Source organism: Ovis canadensis, chromosome 1, assembly GCF_042477335.2.
Source record: "Ovis canadensis isolate MfBH-ARS-UI-01 breed Bighorn chromosome 1, ARS-UI_OviCan_v2, whole genome shotgun sequence".
Lineage (NCBI taxonomy): Eukaryota > Metazoa > Chordata > Mammalia > Artiodactyla > Bovidae > Ovis > Ovis canadensis.
The window spans coordinates 47251183-47275767 of NC_091245.1; the positions used below are offsets into that span (position 1 = coordinate 47251183).

Genomic DNA, 24585 nt, shown 5'->3' on the forward strand with positions numbered 1-24585 from the left:
TTGTAATAAATTGCTGGATGTCAAACATACACAGACCATGAGTCTTCGTGTTTTTCTCCATTGCTTTCTCACTTGGCTAATAAAGGTAACCTCTAGAGTTGGCCAGAGGCAGAGCTGAGAGCTAGGTGAAGATCATCTTTGCTGCCTCTCACTGTCCCTGGCCAGCCCTACGATGCCCACTGGGTAGGCACTCCTATTTTCATGATGAAGTTCATCCTTTTGCTCATGTTGCTGCTGCTGCTAAGTTGCTTCAGTCGTGTCCGACTCTGTGCGACCCCATAGACGGCAACCTACCAGGCTCTGCCGTCCCTGGGATTCTCCAGGCAAGAACACTGGAGTGGGTTGCCATTCCCTTCTCCAATGCACGAAAGTGAAAAGTGAAAGTGAAGTCATTGAGTCGTGTCCAACTCCCAGTGACCCCATGGACTGCAGCCCACCAGGCTGCTCCGTCCATGGGATTTTCCAGGCAAGAGTACTGGAGTGGGGTGCCATTGCCTTCTCTGCCTTTTGCTCATAGCTTCCATAAATACTTCTTAGTAAAAGAAAGGAGTTAAATAATTAAGTTTGAGCATTTAAAGACTGCATCACAGTACCTAATAACACCCTTTAGAAACTTCTTGCCGTATGATCATAAATATAGTTGCATTTTGTGATAAATATCGTAGAGATTTATGTATTTATTCCCATATTCTATCCAGCAATTTTGATGTACCTAGTCTGCTATATTTTTATTAGTTCTTTCTTCTTCAGGTAATTTTTCATGGCTGTATTACAAATGGTACTGGTGCAGTACTTGGTACTATATTTGCACTGTATTATCAGATGTTTATGATATCTGGCAATCAGCAAGAAATAGATTACATTTTATAGAATGGGAGAAAATAGTTGTTGTTCAGTTTCTAAGTCATATCCAACTTTTTACAACCTGCAGCATGCCAGGCTTCTCTGTCTCCGGGAGTTTGTTCCAATTCATATCCATTGAGTTGATGATGCTATCTAACCATCTCATTCTTTGCCACTCCCATGTCCTTTTGCCTTCAATCTTCCCCAGCATCAGAGTCTTTTCCAATGAGTTGGCTCTTGGCATCAGGTAGCCAAAGTATTGGAGCTTCAGCCCAACCATCAGTCCTTTCAGTTATTATTAAGGGCTGATTTCCTTTAGGATTGATTGGTTTGATCTTCTTGCAGTCCAAGGGACTCTCAAGCCTTCTCCAGCATCACAATTTGAAAGCATCAGTTCTTTGGCACTCAACTTTCTTTATAGTCCGACTCTCACATCCATACATGACTACTGGAAAAACCATAGATTTGACTATGTGGACTTTTGTTGACAAAATGATGTCTCTGCTTTCTAGGACAGGGTCTAGTTTGGTCATAGCTTCTCTTCCAAGGAGGAAGCATCTTTTCATTTAGTGGTTGTAGTCACTGTCCAAAGTGATTTTGGAGCCCAAGAAAATAAAATCTGTCATTGCTTCCACTTTTTCCCCTAATTAATTTGTGAGTGAGCATATTTGTGTTACTAAGACCTTTGCATCCCTATACAACTTGCAACTGCAGAGAGTCATAAGAAATGCAGAAGAAGATTATGCACAACTCTATGAAACCACCACTATCACTATTATTCTCATTTCACACATGAGGAAACTGAAGCTTAGTCAAGCTGAAATTGGCCAGATTATCCGGTTAGTTTAGTCAGTGTTAGAGTAAGGGATTGAGTCTGTATCTGTGACTTTCAGAGCTCTAATGACATCATAGTAAACTGTAAAGAATTTCAATTTGATTTTTTTTTCCAAGAAAAAACAGAGCAGAGGAACAGGAAACAAAATTAAAACAAAACAAAACCTAGGATTTCCCTGGTGGCAGAGTGAATAAGAATCTGTCTGACAATGCAGGGTCTGCCGGTTCGATCTCTGGTCTGAGAAGATCCCACGTGCCATGGAGCAACTAGGCCTGCAAACCACAACTACTGAAGACTGCATGCCCTCGGACCCGCATGCTGCAACTATGGAAGCTTGTATGCCTAGAGCCTGTGCTCCGCAGCAAGAGAAGCCACCACATTGAGAGGCCTGGGCTCTGCTCACCACAACTGGAGAAAGCAACAAAGACCCAGCACTAAAAAATTAAATCTAGACCATTAATTTTACATGAATCCAGGAAAGGACATTGGTTCATAGACTAGGAGAAGATGGAATGTACAGATTATTTAGTCCTCATTTTCTCGATGAAGAAACTGAAGCCATGCAGGTAAGTCGATTGCCCCAAACCACAAAATCTCTTAAAACTACAACTCCATGCTTTTTTCCAAGATAGATTTGTGACTAATTGAGAATAATCTATATCTCAATTGTCAGATTAGAACTTTTTAACACTGTACATCATGAAGTTAGCCAAAACTGGATGAACTTGGTATTATCGTGACACAGAGAAATGGAGAAAAAATAGGATGATTCAAACATTAAACCTGTCTATATGGAGGCTTTAAGATGTATCAGGTACTGTTGGGTCCTGTGGTCACAGTCTTTTAGGGAACAGAGATATATCTACCAGTAAGGATAATATAGCACAATAAGTGCAATTTGAACGGCAAATCACAAAATGCTGTGGGCATTCAGAGTGGGGAGGAATTAATTCAGCCGGAGAGATTTCTGTTGATCCCTGTGTGATGCTTCATAGAAGCGATGATATTTGAGTTTGACGGGCACCTGTGGCTGGAGGCTATTTCATTCAGAAAGAACAACAAAGGTATCAGATATACATACACTGAAGCGTGTTAAAGGAATAGCAAGGAATTCAACCAGGCTCTAAATATTTATGCAATGCCTCGGAGATGTATTTTGAAGAGTTCTTGGCTTATGAAAACTGCAGAATCATTTTGTTCAAAAAACTTCTTACTCGTTTCAAATCTTTTGTTATTTCTACTCATTAAAATTTATTGAGGGGGTTTGTGGCCTAATAAACAATTCCTAGAGCATAAAAAAAAAAAAAGACAAAAATCCTTTAGAATACATTTCTACTCCTCTGGTAACAGCATCACCAGGCCCACCAATGGCATGCTTATTTGAGTAATTGTCACAAGCTATCCATGTTGACTGGGCTTCCCAGGGTGGCACAGTGGTAAAATATATGCCTGCCAATGCAGGAGATGTAAGATATGGCTTCAGTCCCTGGGTTGAGAAGATCCCCTGGAGTAGGAAATGCCAATCCACTCTAGTATTCTTGCCTGGAAAATTCCAGGGACAGGGGAGCCTGGGGGCTACAGTCTATGTGGTTGCAAACAACCTGTGAATAACAGTCTTTTATAGCTTTGGCCATATTTTGGCTATATGTCTTTGAAAAAACTGTGTGGACTTTGCCAGACTATTTGCTTCTCAGTTATGGATAGAATTCAGTTAAAAGGTAACTAATGCAAATAGCACTGACTAATGAACTAATACAATAAGAATCTTTACAGTTTTATAAGCAAAAAAATTTCCTCTTGTGGTATCTGCTGTTCATTTTATATTTATTGCTCTTAAAGCTTATTTTATTTCAAATATAAAGAAAAAATGTTTCATTTCTTAACATTTTTTATACCTTCTGGAATTATTTCCTTAAGTTAAAGTTTTCAATGAGCTTGGAGGGAATCTGTATCACAAGATTACATGTTTGTTTTCTTCATTCCTCTTAGCCCTGAATAGATTGAGTGTGGAGGTGGTGTGGGGAATGACATCATACTCAACTAGTATTTCCAGTATCTTGCACTTCATAGGTGCTTAACCAGTGAGAAATAGATGAAGGAGAATAAGTGAATGAAATTGGTGAAAGCCCCTTGGATCTGAGAATCTAGATATTGGCCAGGGTGAGTTTGGTAAGAAGTAAAATTTAACCTTCTAAGAAAAGAGGTTATCTGAAATATTGGGACTTTCAGGAGCCAAAAATAGCCCCCCTTTTTACCCTTTCTTACAGTTGAAGATTCTTTTAAAGGAAGTTGGATTACTGATAAGCTGTTTGGAGATCATGACTTAAATCTACATTCAAATAAGTTTTCTGACACTGCATCCAGTGTTGGATAGACCTATCTCCCAGGTCATCGGCATAGCTGGGCACCTAGGGTCCTCCCAGAGGGGAGTCTGTATACCATTTGGCAGAGAGCAGATCAGATGTCATTAGTTCATTCTAGAAATGTGAATCATATACAATATAGATATGATATTAAATAATTCCTGTGTTCACACTGTTGGACTAAAGAAAACAGATGATTTCCATACAGTGTAATGGTGAACTCCAAGGCACAAATGGAACAGGGGAGGAACTGAAAGCTGGACTTAGAAGGTCCAGGAATGATTCAAATAAAATATCCAAGATGTAGCTTGATGTAATAATAAAAGCTCTCCAGTTAAAAAGAGAATGTTCTAGAAAAGGAATGGAGTGTTTGAGGCATAAAGGAAAGAATGAAATTGAGGCAAGAGAGCTTAGCAGAGGACAGATCAGGAAGGACTTTACAAGCAATTTTAGGTACTTTTTACTGAACTTTCACTTAAAGGGATGGTAGTTAATGACTTCCAGCGGGAGAATAATATGTGTTAGATTGACCCCTTTAAAAAATGCACTAAAAAAAGAAAGATGTCCAGAGGACCATTTGGGAGACTTGCACATCAGTAGAGGCAGGGAGGTCAGAGAGAAGTAGACAGATTTGAGAAGCATATAAGATGTAATATCAAGAGGAATTAATGGAAGCTTAGTTGAGAAAAGAGAAGTCAAACCTGATGCTGGTGTCCTCTGGTATAAATAGAGAGATGTGTGGCCTTAAGTGATACAGAAAAATAAACATAGGAATGTCAGCTGGGCTGGAGATAAAGTTTTGAAGAACATCAACAAGGTGCAAAGTTGATTCACGTGTTGACATTATAAAATATAAAATGGGAAAATATACTGAAGTGTTCCACTGAACATTAACTCAAGATGTAAAAATACTTTGAAAAACAGATCCTTTGGGGAATGATTATTTAAAAAGATTCAAGTATTCCCCTTGGGCAGTTATAAAGCATATCTATCTGCAAAGTTACACTTATTACCTAGCATGAGCTACAGTTACATTTGATTGCCATGGATTTATTTATCTGGAGGGTTTTTTTCCGCCTCAGTTATAAATGAAACAAGTACTTTCCCACGTTCATCTTTGTGCAATATGTGACCTGGAATAGCTCAATATAATTAGCGACTTCAGAACATTGCCAGAATTGAAGCAGCAAAGTGTGACATCTCCTACAAATTAAGATTTATTGCCAACTATCCTCAGGGTGAATTGACTCTGCATTATTAGCTCCCCTTTTCTATACAAACTCTTTGTCTTATGACTATCTCTGATTGCATTTTATTTTTTATTTTTTGCATTGACCACTCAGACAATTAAGAATCTGCCTGCAATGTGGGAGACTTGTGTTCGATCCTTGGGTCAGGAAGATCCCCTGGAGAAGGGAATGGCAACCCACTGCAGTATTCTTGCCTGGAAAATTTTATGGAGAGAGAAGCCTAGCAGGCTACAGTCCATGGGGTTACAAACAGTTGGACCTGACTGAGCGACTGACACTTTTACTTTCACACACTATTGTTTGGATGTGTTCATTTCAGTGTCTCACACCCTAAAATGTGAGCCTGAAATCAGTGTCTTAAAGACCTGTGGCTCCAGCAGCTGTCATGGAAGCCAGCACATGACAGGTACTTGGGTGAAGAACTGGATGGTTTGTGTCATCTAGCCATCAAGTGAGCCACCACTAGAGGGCACTGGCAGTTCGGTCAGATTGGAGGTGCTGGAGGTGTTCCCACAGACACAGGGTCAGGACTGTTTGTGAAAGCACCTGGACTCAAGCCTGGACTTCTGTATTTCACCCAGGCAGGAGGACAGAGAGTCGATGCTCTTATTAGCCCTAATTTCTGGCTTGATTTCTTTGTTCTGAATGTCTCACTGGCTTTCTTCCTAGTTTCTCTGACTTAGAAGGTTTTCCCCCTTACCTCCTCAGGTGTGTCTAAGAAACAGCTCTTATAGAAGGCACTGCACAATTACCCAGACTGCCCTTGTTGCTGTATGTCTGCCCCTGGCCCTGGTCCTTCACAACTCTGGAAATACCAAACCGTTTTGCTGTTCACTGAATAGGCTGCTGACTCTCACACATCACATGCTGTGAGCTCAGATGATTCCTCATGTGCAAATACCCTTCTCCACCTCTCAGACTGCCACTTGTCAGGCAAGTATCTTTTATAATCCATTCAATGAAGTTTTCTTTCCATCAGGGAGATCTTGCTGTTCTTTCTTCTTTATGTTTTAAGAATGTACCGTTAATGGCATTTATTAAACTCTTCATACTTATTTGTTCTCATTCCCTCCCCTTAAGTTTATACTTTCTCCTCAAGGGTGGGTATCGTAATTCAGACCCTATGGACTACTTACATGTAATGATGTAAGTGGCTGGAAAGATAGAGCATCTTTCATGGTCCCAGGATATGCTCCTGAGGCCAGGCTAGATCCTAAAGAAGCTTTCCCAACTGGGGTGGCAAGAAGGATACATTTAGACACATTATTCTCCAGAGTAACAACACTCTTCAGTGGCTCAAGATGGTCTGTGCTTAGACTGCAAATAGGCACCATGCGTGTCAGTCTTGTGTTTCTCATGTGTAGTAGATTGTTTGAATACTGGCGCTTCCCAGGTGGCTCCACGGTAAAGAATCTGCCTGCCAATTCAGGAGACACAAGAGACGCAGGTTCCATCCCTGGGTTGAGAAGATTCCACTGGGGTAGGAAAAGGCAACATGCTCCAATATTCTTGCCTGAAAAATTCCATGGATAGAGGAGCCTAGCGGGCTACTGTCCATGGGGTCACAGAGTTGGACATGACCGAATGACTGGGCACATACTGAACACAAAGACGGGCAAGAGGCAGCAGGCCTTCAAGATTAATTCCATTTGCCATTTTGGGCCTCTAAAAAAATGGACAAACTCCTAAGCAAAATATTAGAAGGTTACTGTGCCATGGATACACCACACTATTTTTTATCTTGGGCCTTTGCATATGCTGTTCCCTCTGCCTGAAATGTATGTACAGCAGGTCCCCTACAAATGAAGGTGCTCTCTTCTCAGAGTGCATTTGTAAGTTTAATTGCTTGTACATGACAGCAACTGAGCACAGCACAGCCAACAGAGTTAGTCTAGGTACCCCTAGACGACTGGCTGTGTATTACTGTACCGTAACAGGCTTTTAACACTTTTCACACACATAATACATAAAAACAAAAAATAGACATTTTTAATCTTACAGTACTGTACCTTGAAAAGTACATACAGTACAACAGCTGGCATACAGGGGCTGACACTGAATCAAAGGACAAGAAGAGTTACTGACTGGAAGAGGAAGAAAAGGTGGGAGATGATAGAGCTGAGGGACCATCAGCAAGAGGAGATGGAGGGTCAGCTGCAATTTCACTCATCCCTGACGTTAACGACACAGCTTCTGATCCCTTGCTGGAATCAGATGCGCGTTCACATCTTTGAAAGTTTGCAACTTGAAGATTGGTATGTAGGGGACTTTCTGTACTTGCACTCACTGCCCTTCACTGACTGGCTATTTTGTCCATCTAGTATCCCCCCATCTCATTTTTCAGCTCCTCTCCAATATCACCTCCTCTGTGACACCCGTCCTAGCTTTCATAGCCAAAACTTGCCTGTCTCTCTCAGTGTTCCCATTAGGTTTTTGAATATTTCTACTGTATCACTTATAATTATTTGCTTCCTCTTTGTTTTCCTTTTGAGACTATGTGCTCCATGACTTCCCCTATCTCCACAGCTTCAGGATTTAACATTTTGTCTGACACAGCATGCACTTATTAAGTACTCAGTGAATGAATGACTGAATGTTTTGTTCCTTTATTCAGTGAGTACTAGCTGCCAGAGATCTGTCCTTAGGGTTTAGATGGTTTAACTTTTTGCAGCTCAGTTCCCTGGAGTTGGGCACAAGGTAACGGGTAAGTGGACTTTAGAAATCCCTAAGGGTGTCCACAGGGAAGTCTGTCTGTAGGTCACAGAACATCAGCCCCTAAGATTGCACTCTGAATAACAACTTCTATCCCCAGGGAAACAGGATTGTCCATTAGGCAGACTCCTAAGAATGGTCTAGAGAAACATGAGGACTTCTAGAACAAGAACTGAAAACAGTAAAGCCTTATTTTGCAAAACAGAATCATTGGGGGAAACTCCTGTTTGAGCTTCTTCTTTCTGGAGAAGGCTAACCCTCACAAGCTCAGAAATCTTGAATCATAGCTGCTCTGTAGCCACGCAGGAAGGCAAAAATGGCAAGCCATATTTGGAGGTGGCTGGAGCCACAGAAAGTGGCTCAGGTGGTGGGCAGGCCTAAGTGACCGTGTTAGAGGCTGGGGAAGGCTGTGGTTTTGAGATGGGGCTGATAGCAAGGACTCTGTCCATCTCTGTGTCCTTGCTACTGGGTTTATAGCAAAGGCTCAGGAAATGTTTCATGATTATTTTTTTTTCTTCCATCGTGGACTATTGGGCAACTCATTTGAGACCAGTGATTAGTTCCAAATGATTTGGTCAGGATAGAAGAGTGCAAGAACGAGGAGACCCAAAGATCATGCTAAGATTTCTAATGAGAAATCGAATGCAGATACAAACCTGCTTGCCTCATAGCTGGAGGTGTATTTGACCTGAAATTAGCTCTCCTGTTAAATCCCTATGTAGGGTCATTCCATTTTCAAGGTACTATTTTAGCTTATCAAAAATTGAAGTGTCCTCTCCCCTCCCACATTCCATTTGAGAAGTATATCTGTCATAGTAAGATACTTTTATCAAGTTTACCAGCCTGCTTGTCAAAAGTTTGTTATGGTTAGTCACCAGAGAATTATAAATATCTTTAGCCTCAGATGTGATAGTACTGAAGGAAGGGAGGACTAAAAGAGGATAAGGGTGGTAGTTGATTTTGTAAAAGCCATTGGTGTATTAAGTACTTTGAATTTTTTTTCTATTATTCTTCCTCGTGGATTGGAAGTATGTTAGACATGTTGATCTGAGTGGCTCCATGTTGGCAAGGTTGTGGGAGATGGTTGGTGTTTTTCTTGAACATATGCTTATATTTTTCCTGCAAAGGGTAGTGGTAAATCTCTTGAAGAACTATAAATAATTTATTTTTATCAGGTAAATAATATGCATAACCAATGATATTTCCCTCTTTGCAATGGTTGTGTTTGTGCAATGGCTAGAAGCTTTGTGTATCACTCTCATAGATTTATTTTTCAAACTGACTAAAAGTAACAACCATTATTAAACATTTATGTTCCAGGAACTGAACTTTATTTTTATTTTTGAATTTTTAAAAATTGGAGTATAATTCCTTTACAAGGTTGTGTTAGTTTCTGCTGTACAATTAAGTGAATCAGTTGTATGTATACATGTATCCCCTCCCTCTTAAGCCTCCCTCCAATGGTCAGAATGGCCATCATCAAAAAATCTACAAAAAATAAATGCCGAAGAGGGTGCGGAGAAAATGGAACTTTCTTGCACTGTTGGTGGGAATGTAAATTGGTATAGTCACTATGGAGAACAGCATGAAGGTTCATTAAAAACCTAAAAATAGAATTATCAGATGGATTAGCAATCCCACTACTGGCCATATACCGTGAGAAGACCATAATTCAAAAAGATACATGTGCACCAATGTTTATTGCAGGCACTGAGCTTTATATCCACTTAATCCTCACAACTTACAGTACCTTATGAATTTAGTGCTACTTTTATCTCATTTTTTATAAACGGCAAGAGTAGCGACTTGGAGACATTAAGGTGCCCAAGGATTACTCAGCCCTAGTTCTATGTGATGTCCTCACTTTGACCTTTTCTTCTTTGTAGTCTGGGAGACCTTGCGCCCTCTTCCCAAGTTCCTCAAAGTTGCTCTCTCTACCCTCATCCTCCAGTGGCATAGTTTCTTAAACTTCAAAAGTTCTCTCTTTTACACAACACAAATAGCCCTTTATTTTAAGCATCTTCTATTTTTCACTCTGCAACAATCTCAGGGGTCTGGCTGTGATGTAGGAAAATGTAAGAATACAGGTAAGTTAGGATTCCCCTAAGTTATTTTGCCATGCATATTCTTTCTTTTAGATTTGTTTATCAGATGAGTTGGTTTGAATGGGTGTGTGGATTCCCTAGTAAAGTGTAATGAGTTTTGAGGGTGGTGTCCTTCCCTTGGAAGTCTGTTTTGTAGATCCCACTGCCAGACTGCCAGGAATAGTTGTTTCTTCTAAACCTCTGCTTTATTTTTGTCTTATGGACACCATGAGTCATGTAACAAAACTACATTTTCCTTTCTGTAGGGCCTTCAGAGACATTTTGATCAGATATGTGTTTGTGTACTCCAACATTCCTAAGAAATATTTCTTGACTGAATTTTTTTAAAGGAAAGAGAGATTTGTTTTAAGAATACGCCACAGTATCATATATGTCAGCACATTGTGTGTGTTTAGAGGGGAGCCTAATGAAAACTGTCTCTGGTTCAGTGTTTTTAAAACATTTAAACATTCTTTATTTTTCAATATCTAGATTTCAATTTTTTATATTTAAGTAAGAAATATGGTGTCACTATTAAGTAACACTTATTTTAGACCTGATATTACGAGTTCAAAAATAAACTTTTATAATGGTTTCATCTTTGTCTCTCTTTAGATATTTGTTTTTCCACCATGAAGTCGGCGGAAGAGAGGGTTGTAGGGCAGCCCTGGAGGCAGAGAATTGCAGGCCAGCCAGACGGAAGCAGCGTGCACTGTGGATTTGCACGTACTCACGCCTCAGCCCCAGGCGGCTCCACAGACTTGAACTTACCCACCCCTCAGAACAGGAGAGAATTAAATTCATTTCCACCTTAGTTCCAGAAGGTTGCTATGTTCCTGGTGGGCACAAAATAAATATTGACTTAATTGAATGTTGCCCGGTGGTGTCTTCCTTTCCTTTCATCCCCCCCGCCCCTGCAACCTGGTCCTCCAGCGGCTTCTTCAGATCCTTGAAAATTACATATTGATGAAATTCTAAGGCAAGTCAAGGAAAATACGGATGTAAAAAAATTTTCTCTGCCCTTTGGCGTCCTCTCTCCCCTCTACTGTGCCTTATGCATCCCCATTGGCGGAAATACCGGCTCAACCACAAACAGCAACATTCTCCCAGCATCACAAGATGACTCCTGAGGTGATAACCTTCCTGCTTAATTTTGTAAGGGGCCACAGCGACCCATGACCTACTACTCCTGTTGTACATGGGGACCTGGATTGTATCAAATGTCAGTAATATGTCATGTAATATGTCCAGTTCTCTGTTTCAAAACACTGTATGACTCTGCTATGATATCTAATGGGCAGATCAGTTTCTGGAGATTTCTGAGACTCTGTTTTTGGGTTATAACGCTCAATTGGGCTTGAACAAAATTTTCCATCTTTTTTCCATAGATTAATTGATTAATTTTTCATCCACAAAATATCTTTTCTTCAGAGTCTTCCCTTACTTTTTGTCCCATTAGGTTTCAGCGTTCGGTCTCTTGGTGTTCAGTCTCATGTCTTGTTTGTCTTTGTATCTAGGTCTTGTTTCACAGCTTCTCTGGGAATCTGTCCCTCTGTTTTCTCTGAGATACACACACTCTCTTCTATTCCTCGTTTCCATCTCTGTCTCTATTTTCTCACATACTGTTTTATATTTGTGTTTGCGTCCCTTCAGAATTACCATCAAAAATCACTGCAGTTTTTCAAGAGGTTAGACACATTTAAAAAACTGTGTAAGTGCTCAAAAGAATTCATTTTACACTTCTTTCTTCAAAACTATGTTTTCATTTTTCAAATGTTAATATAAACACTCAGAGAAAAGTGGATTGTCTATACTAACCATAGTACACTCAAGTCATGTGGAGGATTGGGTCTGCTCTCCTCTGGGTTTTCTGCGTGCACTTTGCCCAGACAGGACTGCATTCCTCTGTTCCTTCTGACACAAATATAGTGACATTTCACCGTGCGACTATTGGTCTAGAGGGAATACTAACTTCTCCTTACCCCTGGTGTTTTAAATCTCATTCCAGTCATTTGGCCCTGGATATTGGCACAGAAACACTGGCTGCATAAAGTCCTTGGAGCCTGAAATGGGACGTTGGTTTGCTGATACTTCTCTGCAGCTGGGTTTCCCAGGTGGCACGCATGCGTGCTAAGCCACTTCAGTCATGTCTGACTTTTTGCGAGGCTATGGACTGTAGCCTGCTAGGCTCCTCTGTCCGCAAACTCACCTCCCCTGCAGCTCTTGCATTGCAAATGCATTCTTTACCGCTGGGCACCCAGGAAAGCCCAGGTGGTGCTAGTGGTAAAGAATCTGCCAACCAATGCAGGAGACCTAAGACATGCAAGTTTGATCCTTGGGTTGGGAAGATCCCCTGGAGGAGGGCAATGGCAGCCCACTAAACTATTCTTGCCTGGAGAATCCCATGGACTGAGAAGCTTGGTGGACTACGGTCCATAGGATCAAAAAGAGTCCACTGAACATGTATGCCTTGCAGCTACTTTCTGGGGAAGATCTAATGTGAGTGGTCAACCTCCTCAGGGCATTAAAATTAACCCTTTAAGCATCCTTTGTGCCTTGAAAGGTAACAAACTAATTGCTAGCTAAGAAAGCATATCTCAAAAATGACGATAATCTCTGTTAGTTTCTGAGGCAAACCATTCAATATCAGAGTAATCCAGTCTATTGCCCCAACCACTAAAGTTGAAGAAGCTGTAGTTGAATGGTTCTATGTAGACATACAAGACCTTCTAGAATTAACACCAAAAAAAAAAAGATGTCCTTTTCATCACAGGGGACTGGAATGCAAAAGTATAGGAAGTTAAGAGATACTTGGATTACCAAGCAAGTTTGGCCTTGGAGTACAAATCGAAGCAGGGAAAAGGCTAACAGAGTTTTGGCAAGAGGATGAACTTGTCATAGCAAACACCTTCTTCCAACAACACAAGAGATGACTCTACTCATGGATATCACCTGATAGTCAATACCAAAATCAGATTGATTATATTCTTTGCAGCCAAAGAGTGAGAAGCTCTGTATAGTCAGCAAAAACAAGACCGGGAGCAAACTGTGGCTCAGATCATGAACTCCTATAGCAAAATTCAGACTTAAATTGATGAAAGTAGGGAAAACCACTAGACCATTCAGGTATGACCTAAATCAAATCCATTACAATTATACGGAATTGTAAGTATTTATGGAAGTATAAATACAATTACATGGAACTGTATATACATTGTATATGTTGTATATATATGTAACTGTTTATATTGTGTATAATTGTATATATTGTGTATATATATTTGTATAATTATATACAACTGTATAATTGTATAAATACAATTATATGGAATTGAACTTCCATACAATTATATGGAAGTAACAAATAGATACAAGGGATTAGATATGATAGACAGAGTGCCTGAAGAACTATGGACGAGATTTATGACACTGCACAGGAGGCAGGGATCAAGACCATCCCCAAGAAAAAGAAATGCAAAAAGGCAAAATGGTTGTCTGAGAAGGCCTTACAAAAAGCTGAGAAAAGAAGAGGAGTTAAAGGCAAAGGAGAAAAGGAAAAATATACCCATTTGAAAGCAGAGTTCCAAAGAATATCAAGGAGAGATAAGAAAGCCTTCCTCAGTGATCAATGCAAAGAAATAGAGGAAAATAGTAGAATGGGAAAGATTAGAGATCTCTTCAAGAAAATTAGAGGTACCAAGGGGACATTTCATGCAAAGGTGGGCACAATAAAGGACAGAAAAGGTGTGGACCTAACAGAGGCAGAAGACATTAAGACAAGGTGGCAAGAATACATAGAACTATACAGAAAAGATCTTAATTACCCAGAAAACCATGATGATGTGATCACTCACCTAGAGCCAGACATCCTGGACTGCAAAGTCAAGTGGGCCTTAGGAAGGAAGCATCACCATGAACAAAGCTAGGGGAGATGATGAAATTCCAGTTGAGCTATTTCAAATCCTAAAAGATGATGCTGTGAAAGTGCTCCACTCAATACGCCAGCAAATTTGGAAAACTCAGCAGTGGCCACAGGACTGGAAAAAGTCAGTTTTCATTTCAATCCCAAAGAAAGACAATGCCAAGGAATATTCAAACTACCACACAATTGCACTCATCTCACACGCCAGCAAAATAATGCTCAAAATTCTCCAAGCCAGGCTTCAGCAATATGTGAACTATGAAGTTCCAGATGTTCAAGCTGATTTTAGAAAAGGCAGAGGAACCAGAGATCAAATTACCAACATCTGCTGGATCATGGAAAAAGCAAGAGAGTTCCAGAAAACCATCTATTTCTGCTTTATTGACTATGCCAAAGCTTTTGACTGTGTGGATCACAAGAAACTGTGGAAAATTCTGAAAGAGATGGGAATATCAGAGCACCTGACCTGCCTCTTGAGAAACCTATATGCAGGTCAGGAAGCAACATTAGAATTGGACATGGAACACCAGACTGGTTCTAAATAGGAAAAGGAGTACGTCAAGGCTGTATATTGTCACCCTGCTTATTTAACTTCTGTGCAGAGTCCATCATGAGAAACGCTGGGCTGGAAGAAGCACAAGCTGGAACCAAGATTGCCAGGAGAAATATCAATCACCTCATATATGCAGATGACACCACCTTTATGGCAGAAAGTGAAGAGGAACTAAAAAAGCCTCTTGATGAAAGTGAAAGAGGAGAGTGAAAAAGTTGGCTTAAAGCTCAACATTCAGAAAACGAAGATCATGGCATCTGGTCCCATCACTTCATGACAAATAGACTGGGAAACAATGAAAACAGTGAGACTTTATTTTCTTGGGCTGCAAAATCACTTCTGATGGTGACTGCAGCCATGAAATTAAAAGACACTTGCTCCTTGGAAGAAAAACTATGAGCAACCTAGATAGTATATTAAAAAGCAGAGACATTACTTTGCCAACAAAGGTCCATATAGTCAAAGCTATGGTTTCTCCAGTAGTCATGTATGGGTATGAGAGCTGGACCATAAAGAAAGCTGAGTGCCAAAGAATTGATGCTTTTGAACTGTGATATTGGTAAAGACCCTTGAGAGTCCCTTGGACTGCAAGGAGATCCAACCAATCCATCCTAAAGGAATCAGTCCTACACATTCATTGGAAGGACTGTTGCTGAAGCTGAAACTCCACTACTTTGGCCACCTGAGGTGAAGAACCTACTCACTGAAAAAGACCCTGATGCTGGACAAGATTGAAGGCAGGAGGAGAAGGGGATGACAGAATATGCTTGTTGGAGGCCATCACCAACTCAATGGACATTATTTTGAGCAAGCTCTGGGCTGGTGAAGGACAGGGAAGCCTGGTGCTGCTGTCCATGGGGTCACAAAGAGTCAGACACAACTGAACAACTGAACTGAACTGGAGAAAGTATATGGAGGATTGAAGCTTAAACTGTTGGTGGCCAGATGGAATATAAACAAAGCTTCTGCCCTTATGCTTAGTAAAAGAAATGAATTTTTTTAAGCTTTTTATTATTAAGGTTCTAAATGTGTCAAGCGCTTTGTGCAAAGTATCTCATTTACTCCTTAGGACCACCCTGCATGTTAACATGATGACTCCATGTTGCTAATGAGAAACTGAAGCTAAGACAAGTCAAGTGACTTGACAAAGGTCATACAAAATAGTAGAGTTGAAACTTAATAGAAATGAATATTTTTATGATTCAAGGGCAATTTTTATGCCCAGAAAAGAACTACTAAAGGTTATCATGGTGCAAAATTAGTATTCAATTCACTCGAAACCCTTGTTTTTCTTAAGCTTATATGTTTATAAATTTTATTAATCTATCCATAAATCTAATAAGTTTATAATTATTTTGAAGGAAGACTTTACAATCTAATTAAATTCCTTGAACATTTAGCCACATTTATTAATGTCATATATTTTTATTTCCTTTTTTAAGTACCTTAATCACATGACTTAACACACTTCCTAAGAACTTAAGTAATTCTTAGAAATCAAATAAATTAAATTTACAGATCTGGTGAACATTAAACTCTCCTAAATGTTCCAAGTAAGATTTCAAACTGAAATTACAGGTCTAAAGCAATGACTCAATACTTATTTTAACTTGAAACTGCAAAGTTGGCTTGTTATTCTAATAAGCCTAATTTTTATAAATAACACAAATAATTAAAATTCAAAATAAGCACAGATTGTTAAATGCAAATATTTTAACACTGATTTTTATATTTTGATTTTTTATGCATAATACTAAATTATACCATCATTGAAAGATAAAGGCACTATTACATCATTCCATATAATTTTGATGTTATTTTTCTAAGTAATTCTTGGAGTTGCCTAGCATGTGAAGGTTTCTTAAAACTCAGAACTGCTACGTGTACAGTAGATGGTGGGAACCTGCTATAAAGCACAGGAAGCTGAGCTCATTGCTCTGTGATGACCTAGAGGGGTGGGATGAGGCAGGGGGAGGAGATTCACAAGGGAGGGAATTTATGTATATTAATGACTGATTCATTTCACTGTACAGCAGAAATTAACACAGTATGGTAACACAATTATATGCCAGTTAAACACACACAAACATGCAAAACAAAAATTACTAACCAGACATGATTGGACCTTTATCAGCAATGCCTTTGGGACGCGATGAGCCCTATTTCCTTTGGTCCCTACTCTTGTAGGTAAACAATCTTCTGAAATAACCTCCAAGATTTTTGCCCCCCCTCTGGTATTTGTGACTTGTATAATCCTCTCTCCTTGAGTGTAGGTAGAACTTTGTGAATAAGATGGTCCATCACGTCTGTGAGTGCTGTGTTATATGGCAAAAGGAATTTCCCAGATGTAATACATTTCCAGTGGTAATGAATTTGAGTTAATCAAATGGGAAAAAGTTTTCCGAGTGGGCCTGATCTAATCAGGTGAGCCTTAAAAGAGATAAGAATGTATATTACCATGTGTGAAATAGATTGCCAGTCCAAGTTCAATGCATGAGACAGGGCACTCAGGGCTGGTGCACTGGGATGACCCTGAGGGATGGGATGGGGAGGGAGGTGGGAGGGGGGTTCAGGATGGGGAACACATGTACACCCATCCCATGGCTGATTCATGTCAATGTATGGCAAAAACCACTACAATATTGTAAAGTAATTAGCCTCCAATTAAAATAAATAAATAAAATTAAAAAAAGAGAGATAAGAAGCAAAGAGGGCCCCTCCTGCTGGCTTTGGAAGAGGCCAGGCAGCAGTGCTGCTCAAGCCTCAGATGAGATCGCAGCCCTGGATGACATCTTGATTTCAGTCTGAGGAGACCCTAAGCAGAAGATCCAGCTAACCCACACCCAGGTTCCTCCACAGGAATGGTGAGGTAATAAATTTGTGTGGTTGTAAGTTGCTAAGATTCTGGTGATAAAAAGCTAATACACTCCCCAACTGGGAATGGTCTCATCACCTGTGTCCTTCAAATTCAAGTTATATATATCTAATGCTTCTGTCTCCTTACAGAGATCTGGCTCCCTCTCCCCGCAGCAGCTATATCTCTTTCTAGAATTTTGCTTACAATTTGCTAGGTGAGATATTTCTATGCCTTACTACCTACAAAAGTGCCATCAAATATCTAAGTTACTGTTGATAGAAACTTGAGGGAGATCTCTATTTGTTATATTCTTACTGTCTTTGACTACAAATCTTCTAGATAGTCCAAAGACATCCCATTTAATTCTATGTATTTTTCATCATTTTGTCTAACTTTTTCAATGTCATTTTCCTTGAAAACACCAGAGTCCAAATCTATCTGGTTCTAGAGTCGGACTTTCTATTAGTGCCTTTAACAAGGAAACAGCTTAGTTTTTATGATGAGTCTTGAGTGCTTAAATGCCCTGCTATTGTCCCTGTGACTCTAAAAGCATTTTAAAATTTCTCTGGCTTGTGCTTTTCTGAAGCAATAATAATTATATTCTAACATCACTCACTCAGGACATCAAAAAAATGTCATATACTTTCTATCAAATCATTCTTGTTATTCTGTGTCTTTACTTACTAAGCTTTTCTTTTAATGAAACAGAATAATAATTGACCCATGAATGTACATAGTACTCTGAGACATATGAAGAATAAAAGATACAATGCCTGTTTGATGAAACTTTATGATCTAGTTGGAATCAAGATATAAATGCAAAAATTTTAATAATTTTGTATGCAAAATAATATAGGCTAAATAATACACATTAAATGATATGACTGGTCCAAATAATTAAGTGGAGGTACAGGTGAGGGTGAGGCTTCCCTAGTGGCTCAGTGGTAAAGAATCTGCCTGCACTGCAGGAGATGTGGGTTCGATCCCTGGGTGGGGATGATTACCCTAGAGAAGGAAATGGCAACCCACTCCAGTATTCTTGCCAGGGAAATCCCATGGACAGAGGAGCCTGGTGGGTTACAATCCATAGCGTCACAAAAGAGTAAGACATGACTTAGCAACTAAACAACAACCCTCTTCTTCACAATTGCATTCTAGCTGAGAAAGCAAAGCAAAAATATGAGGGTGCATGCTCTAGTAATTCTCTTGCAATGGTATGTACAACACGCAATGCAAGAAGAGAAAGATTGTGCTGGTGATGAGGGTGGGTGGAAATAAGTGATAAGGGAGACTTCAAAGAGGTGACATTTCTGCTGAGCCTGATAGTAAAAATAACACTGTCTTTTTGTTAACCATTTCCTAGATGCCAAAATACCCTAAGCACTTTATGCTACTGATCCTCATGTAATGATAACAGCAACTTCGTTTGATATGATAACAGTGGTGAGTAATATCCAAAGAGGACACTGGAATCATCCTACCAGAGAGCATCACCTCCTCCACTACCATTCCAGTCAAAGCTACTCATGTCCCTCTCTCAAACTTCTGCAGAAGCTTTTTAACTGGTCTCTCTGCTTCTGCCGTTGCTTTATACTCAGTCTCTCTGTGAGCTTTTAAAAACGCACATTAGATAATGTCAGCATTGTGAACAAACTTTCCAACAGATTCCCATCTCACTTGGGTTAAAACCCAAGATTCCTAGCATAGATTCAAGATCCTACATAATTTTGCTCTCACTCTTCTGTGATACAATTTCCTACCACTCTTGGATCCAACACCCAACACCATCTTTCCCCTTCTTGGCTGCTTGCCAAATACAATAGGAATGCTCTTTGCTCATCCCTTTGCCTGGAATGCCATCTCCCAGATATCTGCAAGCATCACTCCCTTCATCATTCAGGTTTTTGCTCAGTGCCATCCTATCAGAAAAGCCTTCCTTGACCAGCCTGTGGAAAACCCAATCCTCTCTCCCCTCCATGCCTGTGGCACTCTGTGTCCTAACCTAGCTTTGTTTTTTGTCATGATGTATATCACACATTTTCTCCCAACTAGTCTCCCCCAACTAGAATAAATGCCTCTTGAGGGCAAGAATTTTTGCACTTAAAAAAAAAAAAACAAACTCTACTCCCAATGTGCAAGACAAAGCCTGGCACACATTACAAGCTCAATAAATATTGCTGAATTTATTAATTCATTAATCACTGAAATGACTTCACAAGGTCACACTCTGGGTATATGGGAGAGCTGGCCCTTGGATCCTGGTTTGTCTAACCTCAGAGTCCAAGTTCTTAAACACCTCTTACTACTGAGAAGGAAGAGGAAGCATGCTTTAACACTGGAGAAAGCTGGAGCATAGGGGTGTGAGAATGAGGGTCCTGCAGATGAGACTAAGAAGATAGTTTTGGACAGATAACGAAGAATCCAAAAGTCTTAGGAAAGTAGCATACAGTTTTGCCACTGGGTGCAAACAGAAGGCTTGCAGCATGGTGTTAAATGCCCCCTGAAATGCTAGTGCTAAGAGCTTAAGAATACCTGGAATGGGGAAAGGGCGTTTATGTAAACCCTAACAAAACTTCAGATCTTTCTTCCTTTCCCTTAGAATTCTACAGAGCAGTGCAATCTAAAAGTGGAAAATTATTAAATATATTTCTTCCTAGTTTTTCACATATGACTTGGTATAGATGTCTATTTGCGAAAGCTTCAGGTGACAGTTGGCTTTGACCTCCAAGCCCTTTTGCTGATCATTCCGCATGTAGTGGGTCATAATTATTATAGTTCTTTCAAACCAAATGGATATTTTGTCCTTGCCAAGAAACATCGTCCGTCTAGTCAACGCTATGGTTTTTCCAGTGGTCATGTATGGATGTGAGAGTTGGACTGTGAAGAAAGCCGAGCGCCGAAGAATTGATGCTTTTGAACTGTGGTGTTGGAGAAGACTCTTGAGAGGAGATCCAACCAGTCCATTCTAAAGGAGATCAGTCCTGGGTGTTCTTTGGAAGGACTGATGCTAAAGATGAAGCTCCAGTACTTTGGCCACCTCATGCAAAGAGATGACTCATTGGAAAAGACTCAGATGCTGGGAGGGATGAGGGGCAGGAGGAGAAGGGGACGACTGAGGATGAGATATCTGGATGGCATCACTGACTCAATGGACATGAGTTTGGGTGAACTCCGGGAGTTGGTGATGGACAGGGATGCCTGGCGTGCTGTGGTTCATGGGGTCACAAAGAGTCAGACATGACTGAGCAACTGAACTGAACTGAAGAAGCATCTTTTGTTTTTCTTTGCTGATGGGGTAGACGAGGGGAAGAGGAGTCTCACATTTCTAAATCCATGCTTTCTGATATTTCTTATGCTGGGGAAGTAGCTACGGCTGGCTTCCTTTCAGTTCAGTTCTAGGTCCTCTATGTGAGATTTGTTTATTGCTCTTGATACTCATTTTCCAGTGAAAGTGAAAATCGCTGTCATTTGTGACCCCATGGACTATACAGTCCATGGAATTCTCCAGGCCTGAATACTGGAGTAGGTAGCCTTTCTCTTCTCCAGGGGATCTTCCCAACCCAGGGATCGAACCCAGGTCTTCTGTATTGCAGATGGATTCTTTGCCAGCTGAGCCACAAGGGAAGCCCATTTTCCAGTGAATTTCTCTCTGTTTTAAATTTTCCAGCTCCTTGATGCCTTCTCTATGATGCTTTAGAGAAAGTAAAGCAGATTTAAAAAATCAGTTTTACATGTGAGCTGTCTGATTTTCATCAGCCATCATTTTCTAGCTGGGTGGTTATGCTATGTTTCCTAATATGCCAACACTCACATTCAAACACAAACTATAGATGAGTATGTACGCTGCTGCTGCTAAGTCGCTTCAGTAGTGTCCGACTCTGTGCAACCCCATAGATGGCAGCCCATCAGGCTCCCCCGTCCCTGGGATTCTCTAGGCAAGAACACTAGAGTGGGTTGCCATTTCCTTCTCCAATGCATGAAAGTGAAAAGTGAAAGTGAAGTTGTTCAGTCGTGTCTGACTCTTAGCGACCCCATGGACTGCAGCCCACCAGGCTGCTCCGTCCATGGGATTTTCCAGGCAAGAGTACTGGAGTGGGGTGCCATTGCCTTCTCCAATGAGTATGTATAAGAGCAGAGAAATATTTTCTTTCTTCCATTATGTTTGGATATAATATTCTATTTAGAACTCTCTGAGGAACTTAAAAAAAAAAAAAAAAAGGATGGGAAAAGACATTTTCATGGGGGTTTAATCCTGCCTGGAAAGCAATGAAGCAGCAACACTGTCTCCATTTCTCTTTCCTCTTGGTGGTAATCAAAGCATGCAAAGTTGCCGGTGTTGACACTTTGAAAATCAGCAGAGCTATACCATGTACTCTGGCTAGCAGTACCCTGGCCTTTCTCCAAACTGAATATTTTGTGAGACAGAGAACAGCTCCAACAAGCCTGCTGATGGAGCAGAGAAAAGCAGCAGGCGTGATTGTATTGCCTGAGACATCTGGTGGGCATGAAAGGTACCAGGAGATGATCTTTTACCGTCTCAGGCAGATTCAAAGCCTCTGAAAATCCACAATTTAAAGGATGAATAATAGATGCTAGACAGAACCACAGGGAGGGGTAGGAAAGCTCAGGAATGGCAAATGTACCTACATCGATCCTCATATTCCATTCATCCTCCCAGGCTTTTAAATTCATCTGAGAGGCTGGGAAAGAGATGTGAGCTATTCTATAATGAGAAACTAGACCTTGACTTGTGTATTTGGGAACTTTTTTTTTTTTAATGGAAAGACAATGTGGAACATGAGACATAGCAGGGCTGTTAGTTGTCCATGCACCTGTGCAAAGGAGGAAAAAATCTTTCTTTACTTCACTAAGGATCCTTCCCTCTCTTCTCCCTGGCACCCTTGTGCTGTGAACAACGTGCATACAATTTGCAGCTGCCCCGGGTTAGAGGGGGTCGCCATGCACTGCAAGAGCTTGGAAGGTTTCTTAGAAGATACAATGCTTGAGAGCTGCTGACTTTATCTGGTGTTAAAGAAGCTTTCCCTTCTTTTCATGTCACCTTAGTGTAATTTATATGCTGCTGACCTATTCTAGCTAGATCTATGCTAAATCACCCTTTTGTATCTTAACCTCCCCAAAATCTAAATCCAGTTCACCAAGAGAATTTCCACTTAAGGTTGTGCTCCATCTTGTTGATTTATACTTTATTTGTGTTCAGTTAATAATGAATATAGTTATTTTATTCCTCTGCTGGACAAGTTTAGTTTGACGATGCAAAAGCAATTATTTTAATTTTTTTATTTATATATAAAGATTAACATGGCACACGTTCAGAAAAAATTAAATTACTGAAAGAAAAATAAAACAAGAATTATGATGCCAGCTGAACAATGTATCAGCGTTCAGAATAGGTTTCTATTCTCCGCCAGTAGAGAAGTCTTTGCATAAGGTTTATGCCCTATGGTTGTCCCCCCCCCCCCCCCCGCCCCGCCCCATGGTTTTCTTCCTGAAGTAATATGGTAAATGATTTCTGATGTGATATCTTGGTAGAAACTTGAGTTAAGAAGGAAAATGTGAGATCATTAACTCCTCTTGAAAGCCCCATGTGTCTGCAAGGACTCCTGCTGAGGTCCTTTCCCTTGGGTCAGTTTGCTTTCTTTACTGCTAGGAGCCACCTTCCATTTTACTTCATTAGTAGTACCATTGCCGTTTTCCTGTCCTTCATATCCAATGTCACTCTTGGCCTTTACTGTGGGACTTATTTACCTGAAATAGCTATACATCAGGCAATCAGGAATCCTTCTCCATCTCTTTAAGAAGCTTCGTTTGGTATTTTCATGTTCCACTATTTCTTTTTTGTTTGTTTCTTTATTTTTTCTTTATTTATAAATTTATAAATTTCTTTCTTTATTTATAAATTTACTTTATAATTTTACTGGCGTATAGTTATAACGTTGTGTAGTTTCAGGTGTACTGCTGAGTCAATCAGTTATACTCACATATATTCACTCTCTTTTTTCCTAAGATTCTTTTCCCTTTTAGGCCATCACAGAGTATTGAGTAGAGTTCCCTGTATTATACAGTAGGTTCTTATTAGTTATCTATTTGACATATAGCAGTGTGCATATGTCAATACCAATCTCCCAATTTATCCCTTCCCCTCTAAGCCCCTGGTAACCGTAAGTTTTTTCTCTACATCCATGACTCTACTTCTGTTTTGTAAATAAGTTCATACCATGTTTTTTTTTTAAGATTTGTATCTTTTTTAAGATTCCACATTTAAGCAATATCATATGATATTTGTCTTTCTGACTTACTTCATTCAATATGACAATCTCTAGGTCCATCTGTGTTGCAGCAAAGGGGATTATTTCACTCTTTTTATGGCTGAGTATATTCCACTGTATATGTGTACCACATTTTCTTTATCCATTTCTCTGTTGTTGGACATTTAAGTTGCTTCCGTGTTCCGGCTGCTGTAAATAGTGCGGTAGTGAGCACTGGGGTGCATGCGTCTTTTCACCTTATGGTTTTCTCTGGGTATATGCCCAGGAGTGGGATTGCTGGGTCCTATGATAGTTCTATTTTTAGTTTCTTAAGGACCCTCCACACTGTTTTCCATAGTGGCCATACCAATTTATATTCCCATGTGCAGTGTAGGAGGGGTCCCTTTTCTCCACACCCACTTCAGCATTTATTGTTTATAGATTTTTGGATGATGGCGATTCTGACTTATGTGAGGTAACACCTCATTGTAGTTTTGATTTGCATTTCTTTAATAATTAGTGATGTTGAACAGCTTTTCATGTGCTTTCTGGCCATCTGTATGTCTTCTTTGAAGAAATGTCTGTTTAGATCTTCTGCCCATTTTTTTGATTGGGTTATTTTTTTTTTCTTTCTTATTTTGATATTGAGCTGCATGAACTGTTTGCATGTTTTGGAGATTAATCCCTTGTTGGTGGCTTCATCCACCATTTCAGCTCAATTCAACAATTATTTCCTGATGGAAAATTACGTATAGACCACGAGGGAAGGCCCTTAGGGGCACAAAGTTGAAGGAAACAAATGTAGACCCTGAATTCAGTGAGCATTCAGTGGACAATGGCAAAAGTGGTAATGATAACTGGCATTGTTATTCTTTAACTCTCTTGAAGGCACTCTGTGTG

At 40.1% G+C, this 24585-nt stretch overlaps 1 protein-coding gene across 15 annotated transcripts in view; it reads right to left on the reverse strand.

Annotated features, from left to right (window-relative positions):
• PTGER3 (prostaglandin E receptor 3) overlaps nucleotides 1-24585 on the reverse strand; it is a 291735-nt gene that overhangs the window by 69184 nt on the left and 197966 nt on the right. The gene's annotated exons all lie outside the window — the stretch shown is intronic.